At 38.8% G+C, this 15000-nt stretch overlaps 1 pseudogene; it reads left to right on the plus strand.

The window, feature by feature from the left end:
* The first annotated feature begins 13180 nt into the window (after nt 1-13180).
* LOC149038742 (uncharacterized) lies at nt 13181-14329 on the plus strand (annotated as a pseudogene).
* Nucleotides 14330-15000: the final 671 nt, after the last annotated feature.

Raw genomic sequence — 15000 nt, forward strand, 5'->3', positions numbered from 1 at the left:
AACAACGCCACATGGTGTCAGTGATTTGGGATTCTTCCTACAGAATCGTCGCTGAAATACTTGAGTGCATTTTCAAGCCAAACTCAGTGAATCTAGCTCCAGATGACCGAATCAGGCTCGTCGAGCGTAGCTTCAACAAGCACGCAGCCAGCAACTCCTCAATTTATCCAGTCCTCTATTCCTTTACCGTCGAAACTAGACTTCAAGGGGAACTTAGCTGTGAATTGGAAGAAATTTAAGCGGCTTTGGACAAACTACGAGATTGCCTCACGGCTCAGTACGCAAAGCAGTAATCTTCGAACAGCCACATTGTTGACATGTATTGGCCCAGATATCCTGGAGATTTACGATGGTTTGCCCTTCGGAAATGAAGAGGAGAAAACCGACATCGACAAAGTGATAGAGCTTCTAGACGCCTTTTTCATCGGTGAGACGAATGAAATATACGAAGCCTATCTGTTCAATCAGAGAGTACAAGAGGTCGGTGAGTCATTTGATGTTTTCCTTACAGCTTTACGTTCGTTAGCTAAAACGTGCAATTTTGGCATCATGCAAGAGCGAATGATTAGAGACAGAGTTGTGGTAGGAATTAGAGATAACGCCACCCGAAAAAAGCTGCTAGCTGAGAACAAACTAACTCTTAACAAGTGTATTGATATTTGCCGTGCGAGTGAAACCACATCCAAACAACTTAAGGAGATGTCCCATGCGGAGGAGGTTAGCGCCGTTGCCACAGGCCACCCAAAATCGAAGATAGGTTTTCGCCATAATAAAGTACGAAATCTCAGTAAAGTCCAACGCCCCGTCCCCAACAAAGTAACAGAACCAGTTAGATGTAAGTTCTGCCACAGAACTCATCCTTTAAAAAAGGAACTCTGTCCAGCATGGCAGCACAAGTGTGATAACTGTGGTCGAATGAACCACTTCTCAGTGGCTTGCAGAAGTCAGAAAGCTAACAAAAAGCAAACTAAGAAGTCAGTTCACAATGTAGAACAAGAAGTTCAGGAGTTTAATGACGAAGATTCTGATGATTACTTATTCAGTGTAGAATCTGTGAGCGTCCTTTATGCAAAAAACAATCCAAAGAAGATTTATGCTAACATGCGCTTGAGGGATGAAACAGTGAAATTCCAGTTAGACTGTGGAGCAACAGTCAATATCCTCCCAGCAGATATTTATCAGAAGGTATTTAACGATCCGCGAATGGAACGCCTTCAGCCTACTCAAACTACCCTTGTCATGTTCAACAAATCAGAGCTGAAACCTCTAGGATGTACTAAGGTCGAGACCTTCAACCCCAAGAATGGACAGTGTTTCCTCACGGAATACACCGTCGTTCCAACAGGTCACACAGCACTCCTTGGTGCTGAATCAGTGCAGCAGTTTGGCCTCATAGTGATTAACACCGATAACATCATGTCTCTCTCGAATGAGATTCCCACACAGCCGGATCTCGTGAGCAAATTCGGAGATGTCTTCTCAGGAGAAGGAAAGCTCAAAGGAAAGCTTCACCTCGAGATTGATAAGTCTGTAACCCCTGTGGCACTGCCAGTGAGGAAAGTCCCCTTTGCAGTAAAAGAGCCTTTAAAACAGGAACTAGAACGCTTAGTTAAGATAGGCATCTTGCAACCAGTAGATGTTCCAACAGACTGGATATCCTCAATGGTGGTCATTAAGAAGAGCAATGGAAAGATAAGGTTATGTATTGACCCAAAACCTCTGAATAAAGCACTCAGGAGAAATCATTTTCCCCTTCCTGTGATCGATGATCTACTACCGCTGCTTACGAATGCTAAAGTCTTCAGTGTCGTCGACGCGAAGAATGGGTTTTGGCATGTGCAGCTAGACGATGAAAGCAGTCTTCTGACCACATTTGGTACCCCCTGGGGAAGGTTCCGCTGGACGCGGATGCCCTTCGGCATATCACCCGCTCCGGAAGAGTTTCAGAGGAGATTGGAATACGCCCTGGAAGGTCTTGATGAAATTAAGCCAATATTTGATGATATCCTTGTTTTTGGTGTCGGAGAAACAGAAGCTGAAGCACTTTCTGACCATGATGCAAAGCTGACAGCATTGTTAGAACGCTGCCACGCTACTGGCATTAAGTTAAACAAAGAGAAGCTTAAGCTCCGTCGCAAGGAAGTGAAGTTTATGGGACATGTTATATGTCAAGATGGTCTTAAGCCTGACCCAGACAAGGTACAAGGTATCAAAGAGATGCCAACCCCGACAAGCAAACAAGATCTCAAGAGACTTCTCGGCATGGTAAATTACCTCCAGAAGTTTGCTCCTAACCTGTCAGAAGTTACATCCCCAATGAGAGACCTTTTGAAAGAAGGGAACCAGTTCCGTTGGGATGAGCAAGTACAAGGTTGTAGTTTCAAGCGAGTTAAGGAGATACTCTCAGCTGCCCCTGTCCTCAAGTATTTTAACCCCAAAGACGACGTGGAATTGCAGTGTGATGCATCAGACCGAGGACTTGGTGCATGTCTAATGCAAGGAGGCCAGCCCGTGGCTTATGTATCTCGTTCCATGACAGAAACAGAAGTGAACTATGCCCAGATAGAGAAAGAGATGCTTGCAATACTTTTCGGAGTAGAACGTTTTGAGCAGTTTGTATATGGTCGACCTGTCAAGATCCAAACTGACCACAAACCCTTGGAGAGCATCTTCCGTAAAAGTCTACTCAGTGCGCCTAAACGTCTCCAGCGAATGTTGCTAAGATTGCAGAAGTTTGACCTTCAAGTGTCTTACAAAAAAGGGACTGAAATGTATCTGGCAGATACACTGAGCAGAGCATACAGAGTGCGCAAGAGCACAAAAGAAGATGTAGCAGAAGATGTTATGTACATAGAGGACATGAGAGGAGACACTGAAAGAGAGCTAGAGCACATCAATATGATACAATACTTGCCAGTATCGGAACCAACGCTGATTGCCATTCAGCAAGCAACAGAATCCGATCCTACCCTGAGAGAGCTGAAGAGAACAATCAGGCAAGGTTGGCCAGCTACCAAAGCTGGGGTATCAGCAAACATCAGTGGTTACTTTACATTTCGGGACGAACTGTCTTTACAGAATGGACTGGTGTTCAAAGGTGAAAGACTAGTTATCCCTATGAGCGTGAAAGCTGACATGTTGGCTAAGATCCACCGGAGCCACATCGGCATCCAAGGCTGTCTCAGAAGAGCAAGAGAAGTAGTTTACTGGCCTGGGATGAACAAAGATGTCGAAGATTATGTAGCAAAGTGTGCCGTCTGCAACAGCCAGCCTGTCGAGCAAGGAAAAGAGCCAATGATTTGTCACGAACTGCCTAGTAGACCCTGGGAGAAAATCGCAGTTGATCTTTTTGATCTGAACGGTGTAGATTTCATGGTGACCGTTGACTACTATTCAAGCTTCTTTGAAGTCGACAGAATGACAAGCAAGACAGCAGACGAAGTTGTGAAGAAGTTGAAAGCCCATCTTGCCCGCCATGGAATTCCCGACCAGCTTGTATCGGATAATGGACAGCCCTTTTCTTCCGCAAAGTTCCAACAGTTCGCAGACACTTATGGTTTTGAACATATAACAAGCTCTCCAACATATCCTCAGTCCAACGGCAAAGTCGAGAACACGGTGAAGACAGCAAAACATCTGCTAGAGAAAGCCGTCAAGTCCGAACAAGACCCATATCTTGCCCTGCTGGACTGGAGAAATACTCCCACAGAAACACTCAACTCGTCACCTGTTCAGCGATTATTCGGTAGAAGAACAAAGACTCCACTCCCAACCTCAAACCAATTGCTCAAGCCGAAGCTACCAGAGGAGGTTGATCAGAAGTTGAAGCTACAAAAGGCTAAACAATCCCTGTACTACAATCAAGGCGCCAAAGAACTGAAGGAACTGCGCCCAGGAGACACAGTGCGATTGCAGCCACTAAAATCCCACTTGGGAAAGAAGAAGGATTGGACCCAAGCAAGAGTCGAAGGCAAAGTCGACATAAGGTCCTATCAAGTCAGAACAGAAGATGGAAGAATTTATAGGAGGAACCGCAGACACCTGAGACATACACGTGAAGTGATGCCACACAGTGAAGATGGGATGAGATTATCCCCAAAAGCAACACCAATTTCTGCTACTGCAAATTCTGGTAATGAAATACCATCGGTACCACCTTCCATACCAAGTACTGCAGTCAGTAAGGACCAATCAGACACAGTACCTTTGCAGAACACGGACAAGCCACATCCGGAATATCCACCTCAGTCTGCAGCAGATAAGCAGGAGATTTCCCCATCGGTGACCACCACTCGATCTGGACGAATTGTGCGACCACCCACACGTTACCAGTGATTGGGGTTATCGAAAGAACAAAAAAAAGGACATGACAAACTCTTAATTTTCTTTTTTTTTGTAGTTTATTTTAAACTAGGATTGAGACATTCAGTTACGTTTACATTTTTTCTTGTTTCCTGAAGAAAGGGAGATGTAACGATATCGATGTTATCGTTCTATTTACTTCCGGTCCGCATTTACGTCATAACTACCATGGCAACAAAACTTTAGAGACCATGTTTTCCGGTTGAGTAGAGTTGGTCGGACATCGATTAAATAGACCTGTGTGTGTCTTGTTCTTCTTATAAACAACGCCACAATGGGAGAACACAATAAATCAAGTGGCAAGAGGAAAGTCCTACCATTTCAAAATGTAACTGTGTGCATTTTTGATGACGAGAAATATCTGAACACCAATGAATCCACAACAGTTGAAGAAATAGATGATATTCAGAATATCAACGCTGATGCACCAGAAATCAAGAATAATCTCCTGAAAGTGAAAGTGGTAGGAGTAAACATAAAGAAGTCACCATCTTGCTTGGCCTGCAACCACACATTTCCAACTAAAGAGCAACCAGCACCAGATGAAGAAGAAATAACCTGTACCAATTGTAACATCACAACACTAACATCTTTCTGTAACACAAAGATGGTGGCACAAATAATTGTTAAAACTACTACTCAAGAATTAGATACCTATACATGTTTCAATGATGGCATTGAGAGTTTTCTCAAGAATGTAAAATCTTCTAATTCTTTGACACAAATAGAACCAGCAGAACTTAAATTCCTCCTCTTAAAATATGGTCAACACACCATAATAGTTGACAAAAAGGCAAAAATCATAGCCCAATTTCTACCTGCCCCTAGTCACCAGTCAACTGAAACACCCTAGGGGGCAGGAGGAGGCTTTTTGTTCATATACTGAAAGAGAAAATGTTACTTGTGCAGTAAGAACTGAGAGTTCACAAATATTCTGATACTAATAATGTTTAATTGATTATTTTCTGTGAAACTCACGACTACTGTTTTTCACATTGAGTTCAGCAAAAAAAGGCAACACTCGTCAGTTTGTTACAAGAATGTGAAACTGTGCACATTCAGAGGTGTGGCAAATAATGTTATCTACTAAAACTAGAACATCGGAACATCCACTAACAATGTTAGTGAACAGTTAGAATTAGGGTTGGAATTGATGGTTAGTGGTGAGCGATTAGCAGCTATTGTTTGCATTTACTGTTTTTGGTGGTTAGGATTTTTTTACAACAGTGTTCCTGGTTTTAGTACACGCCAAAAGTAGTGTAGCTGTGTTTGTAGTTAATAATTATGTAAATCGCCAGACGATGCACAAGATTGTGTTTTCTTATGTTGCAGTTTAAAAAAATGAATGCAGTTTTTCATAACCTCATTTATACTCGCCTCTTGTAAAAAGTTAACAAAGGTTGCTGTTAATTTTGTTAAAAGGCATTTACATTGCTTAAATTGCCAGTGAATGCACAACTTCAGTTCTGTTTAGTTATCTTGGGGTTTAAAAAAAAAAAACTGGATGCAGTTTTTTATAACCTAATTTATACTGGACTCATGTGAACAGTTAACAAATGTTCATGTTGATTTTGTTAAAAAGCATTTACATTGCTTAGAGTACATTGCAGGTTGAAAGCAGCCAAAGTCGAATTGTGAGCCAAAGATAATTACTTAAATCCACACAATTAAAGCGTTACATTAGCCTCACTTTATATTGTAGTTAAAACAAAACAACCTCGTTGTATCTACAAATATGCAAAGATGACTTGAATAAACTGTTACTGTTATTTCTTTCCAACTAAATAGTGTTACAGCCTTCCAAGCTTCAACCTTGGTTCATTATCTCTTTTCACTGAAGTGTGATCCAGGAAAGGTCTTTGGCACTTCATCATTCTTTAATATAAAGTCTTCAAATGCCAACAAGACATTGCCCCAAATTTTGCTGAACACGAATAATATAAATAATATTTATCAAATTTTCAACCCAAGCAACAACCTTAGGCCACAACACTTTACCTTCACTGTCAGAAAAACTTTTCCCTCTACCATTCTTTTTTTATTTATTTATTTTTTAACGAAAATCCACATTCATTTTCCCATCTTTGTCCTTGTGCTCACATCCAACCCTTTTCCATTTGGTTATTTGACAAACACCTGACCTGTGTTGACTTCAACTTCATGCACCAATTCCCATATTAAAATCTTTACTTACTATAGCTGAAACCACGTGCACTCCCGCGAGTGCTATTTTTAGAGAAAGTCATTCCCCAAAAGCTGTGTTCATTCAATCAAGTAAAGAAGGTTGGCTGAGTCTAGAATCCGGCTTACCAGGGATGTTAAAATTTGTTTTTACCTCCTTTTCAAAAAAATAAATAAATAAATAAATAAGAATTAACCTTTAACCTCCCAATTCCGAATGCCTTTAATTATGCTGGATGTAACTGTGGTTACTTTGGTGAGGCAACTCACCATTTTTCCATTAGGGTAAAGGAAAATTTACTGACAGATAAAAATTCTCATGTTCACCAGCACTTATATACCTTTCCAAATTGTGAACAAAAATGTTCAGTTCAGTGTTTTGTTATTATACTTAGTATCTACATTACTGTGCTTAGAAGTGTTACCTTCAGCTAGAGGTTTTTGTGACTTAAGTTTGCTTTAAAACCTTGCTAGTTTTTGGTTAGTGAGGTAAGAAGGAAAGGAATTGCATTGTAGAGTACTTAAAAGTTTTTTTGTCCTGTTTTAAACTGGGAGTTGTGCTGTTTGTTTGTTGAAAAACACAACCACATCTATGGAACTCCAGAACTGTCTCATAGTGCTTTTTTCTCTTACATTGGTTTTATTTCATTATACTCTGTACCTCTGTCTTCATAATCAATGCTATTTTCATGATATAGGGTGCAGAGCTCATTAAATTCGGTTCAAACACCGTTATATCTGGTGCTTTTCCAATATGTTCGGTTTACACACCATAACATTTGGTGCTTTTTCCATTATATTTGGTTCCTACACTGGCACAAGTATGCTATATAAAGAGACTTGAGTTTTAAGCCACAGCACTAGCTCTTGTAAAAAAGCTACTCACAACTGATGAAGGATTCAATCGTTTGGTTCCAAAACCAGTATTGCATTAAAAAGCATGCCAAACAGTTCTCTTTAGAACTCCAGCCAAGTGCCCAAATTATCACTGATCAAGTCATCTAAAAGACCACATAATGATGACGGTCCAACTACAGAGACTCCAGCCACAGAACCAGCTCCTAAAAAACACAAAGCTGACAAGGGTGGAAAATCCATCCAGAATTGCCATACTACACTGGAGACCAGATGGGCCAAATGTAAACTGTCACTCCAAGTCCTGAGAAAACATGCAGTATTCCAGACAGCCTTAGACCAGATCAGTCACAGAGCCCATAGGAGCTGCTTACCGTCATGATCAAACAACAGGAAAAAATTAGCAGCAAACAATCAGGTCATTAAAGACCAGCGGCACCTACTAGATAACCTGTGCTTGACAGACAAGCCCAGTTCTCAGGTTTCCAGAATCCAGACTGCATGTCAACAAAGCCAGACCTAGACCTAAACCTCAAAACAACACACCATGTTCAACGAACTTGTAATTTTGCTTCAACGTAGGCTCAATTATGCAAGCTACAGAAAATGTTTTGTCAACTTAGTGAATGCAAAAAAAAAGCAGAGTTAAACCTTACATTTGTGTGTCTTTCTCTGACTCTAAATACGTTCCAACAAATAATAAGAAACACTTCCGTAGACAAAACAGCCTCAATAAACTTTTTAACTCAAATCAATAGAACTTGCACACTCTTATCTTAAAAGTTGCAGAAGTAAAGTGAGAAGATCATAAAACCAAGAAGAATCCTGAAAAGACACACTGAAGATTTCATGGCCCAACAAGAAAACAAAACTTTGGAGGTGAGTATGATAATGTCAAAACAAGACTGTCGTGGCAGGCAAGCAGCTTTTTTAATATGTTACAAATGTTTTACTTTTTTAGGACCATACCGTAGCTTATATCTGTCTTGAGTGCCAAGATGACATGGTTGATTATGAAAGAATTCTTGAAACCCATACCCAACAGAAAATTTACCGGACTCGCGTTTTTTTCAAGCTCCTAAAACTTGTTAAAGAGGAAAACCTGAAAACTGCAACTGAATTGGTTAAAGAATACATAAAAAATCCAGAAGATATATATGAATCATGTAAAGAGCATTAGAACGTTTGTATATAAAATACGAGTAAAACTTATGTTTGTGTCATGTCTTGTTAGTTGTAGATTTATTCGATGATGGCAAAAAGAAAGTATGATGATGTGTAGGAAGAGGATAGTATCTCGGATGACCTATTAAATCAACATTATGATGAACTTGAAAAACAACAGTATGGTGGGGAAATATCTGACGATCAACTAAATGAATTTTATGATCAATTGGACCAACAACAATTGGATGCCCTCAATATAGACTTGAGTGTGGAACAATCAGGTGGTGCTCTCTTTAACTTTGAATTTCAAAATGCTGGATTCCGGAAAAAATGGAAAAAGACAGCGGATAAACAAAGATATGAGGCCACCCTCAAGCAGACACGAACTCCATCCCATGGCGATATTATCGGAAAAGAAATTACAAATGCGTTAGCGAGGTAAGAATTTAAAAAATGTGTTGAAAAAAAGTTTCAGGGGATAGACTCTTATCGAAATTTATTTTGGGTTATTTTTTAGGTCGATAAGGAAACAAATTCAGCAAAAGAAAGGTTCATCTCATGGCGCGTACCATTTCACCTCACAATCCGATCAATTGCCGCCGCCCAACAATCAGCCACGTTCAAAGTAGAAGAAATCGTGAAGAATTCAGAACGCTTTGAAAATTACATGACTACCATGGCCAATAAATTGAATTTAGGAGAATCAGTGAAATCCTCTTCTAAGTTTAACGCCGACCTTACCTTTATTCGAATGCCTAAAGGTGGTAAAAGTGGTAGACAAAAAGCTCTAGTGGGAAAGCGATCCTTGGCAGAAGTTTTAAAAAAGAAACATTCCGTGGTTCAAATTACAAATTCAGACAAATTGTGTTGTGCAAGAGCCATTTGTGTCGCAAAAGCATGGATCCATAAAGATGAGGGATATCAACAGAAAATCGATTACGAGAATGTTAAAAGATGTGAGACTGTTCAATCACGAATGGTTCATTAACTCCATGAAGATGTGGGGGTACCTTTGGGGGCATGCGGGCACAGAGAATTGAAAACATTTCAAGACTTCCTAGCACCAAACTACCAATTGAAAGTGATGGCAACTTCCTACCCCTAGTGATGGTATTTGTAGGCCCAAAAGCACCCCGTATTATCCGCCTCTTGCTCCAGAAGCACAGCAACTCTGAGATTGGTCACTATGACATTTGCACATCTTACGCTGGTTTTATAGAACGATCCTATTTTTGTGATCAGTGCAACAAGGGATTTCATCATAATGACTTCAGACATCATCCATGTGAGGGTCAAAGATGTCATGCATGCAAGCAAGTAGAATGTGGCGCAAAACCTGATTAGGCCTTACATGAAGTACCTTGTTCTTGTTGCCGAAAGTTTTACAGTCAGACATTTTATGACATGCATAAAGAGAAAAAGATCTGCGACAGCATTGTTCAATGCCCTGTGTGTCGTAAGGAGTTTGAACCCTCAGTGTCAAAAGAACCTCACCAATGCTACTTTGACAAATGCTTCATATGCCATGAATATGGAAAACTTACAGAACACAAATGCTTTATACAACCTGTGGCAGCCAAAGAAGATCAAAGAAAAAAACCAAAGCAACCCTGAAACGCCCTAGAAAAAAAAATCCCTTGGCCTCGGTGTGATGTTTTAAGTTTGTTTATTCTTTTCTATGGATTGCATTCTGTATTGTTCTCAGAGTAGTTTTGTTAATGATGTTGAACTAATTCCGGTACCTTTTTCAAGTTCGGTCAATGCTCTTTCTACATACTTACAATAGGTTATATGATTGCTCTTTTACAAGGGATGCATCTGTTGATCACACATGCCTTAGACTTGGGTCTTCTTGTCCAAGAGAACATCTCTTTAAAATTAAAAGTGGTGTGTCACCTATTTGCGAGTGCAGTTTTAACTCTGAATTGGTGAAGCACTTTTTCTTGTATTGCCCTGGGTATGCCGCTTAACGTGATGTCCTCCTTACCTCTGCTACTAATATTCTAGTTGAAACATGGTCATTGAGTACTGATGCTATGAAACTAAATTTCTTATTGTATGGTGTCGAGTCTAAATTATGATGTCAACTGTGCTTTTTTTTGCAAAGTACAAAATTTTAATTCACACTAATTGCTTTTCTGAGGTCATTGCTTGATTGTTTAATTAATATTTTCCTAGCTTAGTGTGTATAACTCATTATTATTGCAACCTGTGTGTGTTGTTTATGTGTCTGTGTGTAAGCCTGAATCAATAGATTTTATATTTCTAATATGGTGATCCCCTTCATTAAGCCTAGGTGCTTTTGGGGAAAACCATGGAAATTATGTTAAAAAAAGGAAATTAAAAAGCATTGGGGAAGCAATATATGCCACTTAACATGGAAAGTGCACGGAAAACTTTCAAAAGTCACATAGTGGCATTCAAATGCTTCTCCCTGAAGCTGGTTTTCAAAAGAGGCCTTCACCTGCACAAAAGAGCTGTTTGATGTGAGTATAAGAGGTATACTGCTTTCCTGCTTCTGGTTTAGATCATATTCAACATGTAGACACCACAGAACAGTCATTGATGGTTGTGAATCATTGTTGTTACCAATATCATCAGGGGTGCCTCAGGGGTCCAATTTAGGACCACTTTTGTTTATAATTAATATGAATATGGCTCCTAAGGCTATACACTCAAGCACCACTGTACAACTGTATGCAGATGATATAAAATGCTTCAGAATCATTGATAACACCAATGATGTTTAACAACTACAAAGTGACCTGTCAAATCCAAATTGGTCAGCTGATCACTTTGTGGAGTTTGGTTCAGAGAAATGCAAATATCTTGCAATCACAAGGAAAAAGAATATTGTCAGTTCAACCTATATACTTAAAGGCTCGCAGATTATGTCAGTTACAACTGAGAAAGACCTTGGTGTGCATGTTTCTACCAAGTTATCTTGGAATAATCACATTGACGTTATCATCAGTAAAGCCAACAAGATGCTGGGCATGATCAAAAGAACTTGTACCAATAAATGTGATCAGAAAACATTGATAATTTTATACAAATCAATCGTTCAATCACAGCTGGAGTATGCTCCACAGGTCTGGTCACCTTACACTAAAGAAAAGATCACTGCACTTGAGCATTTACAAAGACATGCCACTAAATTTATCCTCAAAACTGACTTAAGTTACCCTAAGAGACTTGTCAAACGGAAACTTTTACCTTTACAATATAGAAGAGACATATTAGATCTTTGTTTTTCTTTAAGTGCCTGAGAGGTTATATTAATTTCAATGTTTAGTCAAATGTAAAATTATAACATCAGAAATAGTGAAGCTACACCGGTGAAAGGCCTTTCAGAACTAATGTTTTTAGGTTTTCTTTCTTCAATCGTATTGTAAATCTGTAGAATTGCCTACCACTAGATTTCAGAACAATTGAACATTTCTCATCATTTAAGAACAGTATTAATAAATTTTATCTTAACAAATTTAACGCAAATAAGGATAGATTTTAATAATTGATTAGTGATACATTGTCATATATAATACTATTTGAGAAAACTTGTATAAGTTCTTATGTATATATATACATACACATGTTTCTTAATTGAGGGTTTATTTTTACAAGGAATTCTGGTATTCTGTATAAACTGGCCTAATTATTCAGATCTTGTAATTTTTTTCATTTTTTCTTTTTATTGATTTTAATTGTTAATTTATCTACAATTTTTATATTAAGATCTGTATAATTAAAGTTGAGTAAATAAATTAAAAAAAAGAAAAAATGAAGAGAAATGAGAAAAGGAGAAAAAAAAAAGAACAAGAGTTCAAAATGTCAAACTGACAGTGCTATTCACCTTAGCCTTCGTCAGTCTTATAATTCAAGGCAAGTCCAGTGAATACCCTGTCCTTTGAAACCTTTGAAGAGGCAAAGGAGAGAGGTAAAACGACCCCACTAAAGGTTAAGGAGCAATCTCACACAACTTCAGCTGATAACATAGAAGGAAAGTTGGACCAGCTATGATGGCCCAATGGTCCTCCAAACTGGTCAAAAAAAGCCAGATTGTACAATATCAAAAGAAAGGGAAGTGATTTGACATCTGGCAAATGAGGGCAATTAGTCAAGGCCTTTTTAAAGTCAAAAAAAGTCGACATTGCCTGATTTCAGCCACCATCAGAGGTGCATCTCAATTTAGAGGATGGCCCTTAAAAAAAAAAAGTGGTACATTTGTAATAAAGCTGACCATATTACCTCTCTGCAATATCATTGGCGAAAGAAATTATGTCTTTGGATTGAAAGAAATTTGATTTAGTAATTAAAGAATGATGAGATTTAGGAGTTAAAATTTAGAATTTAAAAGTACTGGCAATATGGCTGATTATCATTTTCTACTGTTTAATTTGACTATGAATAAGAAAAACATTAGAAAAAGTAGGCCTAAAGTGACAAGAACACATACAAAAGTCTAAGTCACGTTAATGATGAGTATAGTAATACTTACATGGGTTTTCATCATTTCCCTAGCCTCCTGTAACACAAGGTTTTGATTAATTTTCCAGGATTCAGGGTACCCAGAGCTATGAGGAAGCAAAAGGGAGGAGAAATTTCCGTGCCTGTGATGCAATCAAGTAAACAACCCAAGCAAAGCTTGCATGAGGGAATAGAGAGTGGCAATTTTAACAAAGTGATAGAATAGATAGAGCTAGTAATAGAAAGAGAGATCACCAAATTCACTATAAATGAACAGGGAGAGATAGAGGGGAAGAAATACCACTTGCAAGCAAGAAAAATTCCCCTCCAAGACATTTGGAAAGAAGCCTTAATTGAAAACAAAGACCTCCTTCAAATAAAAATGATGCTTTTTATAAAGAGCTCAGTGAAAGTGAGATTGGTGCAGAGCTAAAGAAGATCAGTGAGGATATAAGAGAACATATGATGAAATCAAACAAAGGCTGACAAGCTCTCAGTAGAAGAGGCATTAGCTGATTTGGCATGACCATTTAACCCTTTCGAATTATGGTCACATGCTCTTTTGTGTCAGAGAGATGTATGACCCAGAAATTCATCTCTCTGATGCAGAAGGTAGAGTTTAAAATCAAAAGATGTGGATGTCCAGGCAACAGTGGAGAGGCCCTATCTGTATATGCTGTTTTTGCTCCAGCCGAACATGATGCTTTACTAAAGTTAACCAAAAAACAGAGGAGGATGTTGAAGTAGAAGATAAGATGAGATTAATAAATGGAGACAACCCCCCTGTAAACTTTAACTGTGGAAATCAGCGTAGAAGGCATTACAGTTGCCCAGGTTTTGATGGGCATTTAAGCATGCGCCACAATCTAAATTACATGGCTCCAAGAAAGTAAATAACATTGACCCAACAGCAACAACTGCTGTTTGCAGGAAGAAAAGGAAGAGAGGCAAGGCAACTCTTCAACCCATTTAAAGATCTGAAGGTCAATGAGCTATGAGCCGAAATTGAAGCGGAGAACTAGGAGATTCAAACAAAACCAAACCAGAACTTGCAAAAACTTTAAATGAAGAACTTGGAGGGGAAACAAGAATTCCAGCACTATTGTTTGGGGATGAGAGTGTTATCGTGGAAAGTCTCAACCTCCAGTCCAATGAGGTACTGTATTTTGAAGCTCTTCACTGCTCCATGGGTCACTTAAAAAACATGGAAGAAATCCGACATCAAATTTCTGACACTGATACACTGATAAAACTTAAAGAAATACTAGCTGTTTAACTTAACAAAGAGAAATCTTAGTTAAGAAATCTTTGTTAAAATTCCAGCTACCAGAACTCATGACAATACTGGCAAAAGGATTTTATCACATTTCTGCCTTTCCAGCCCCAGAGAAATAGATGAAGAATGTCATGATAGAGAAGAATACATGGAACAGAATCTGCCAGTACAAGATCAGTCATTGAAGAGTGACAGGGAACCTGAAGAGGAAGCTGAAGATGCAGCTCTTTCGATTGATGAAGAAGATAGCAGGGAAAACCTGGAAAATCATCTGATCCCAGAACCACAACAGCTGAGCTTGAGTAAAACAATGCAAATTGATACAGGTGAACCACTAGCTAAGAAGCCAAAGTTATATGAAGATTTTTTTAGCATCAAGCAAAACAGCAAAGGCTCTTTCAGAGCTTCTTGGCACAACCAAAGATGTTATGTTATATGAAAAACTTTAAAAAATGCAACAAAAAATTCAAGTACAAGTTCTAAAGAAATACAAGGAAATAAATGAAGCAATTGTTGATCGGTCAGCTAACTTCAAGAAAGTCTCCAATGAAATTCCCACAGAAAACGACAAGGAGAGAGATCCAGTTATAGCAAAGACATGGAGGAAAAATAAAGTTGCCTCTAAACTGCTGAAGATATGGAAGATCACCGTTCACCTTCCTCAATAAATACACCTTATTCAATGTTTTAAC

Source organism: Pocillopora damicornis, chromosome 10, assembly GCF_964200805.1.
Source record: "Pocillopora damicornis chromosome 10, jaPocDami1.2, whole genome shotgun sequence".
Classification (NCBI taxonomy): Eukaryota; Metazoa; Cnidaria; class Anthozoa; order Scleractinia; family Pocilloporidae; genus Pocillopora; species Pocillopora damicornis.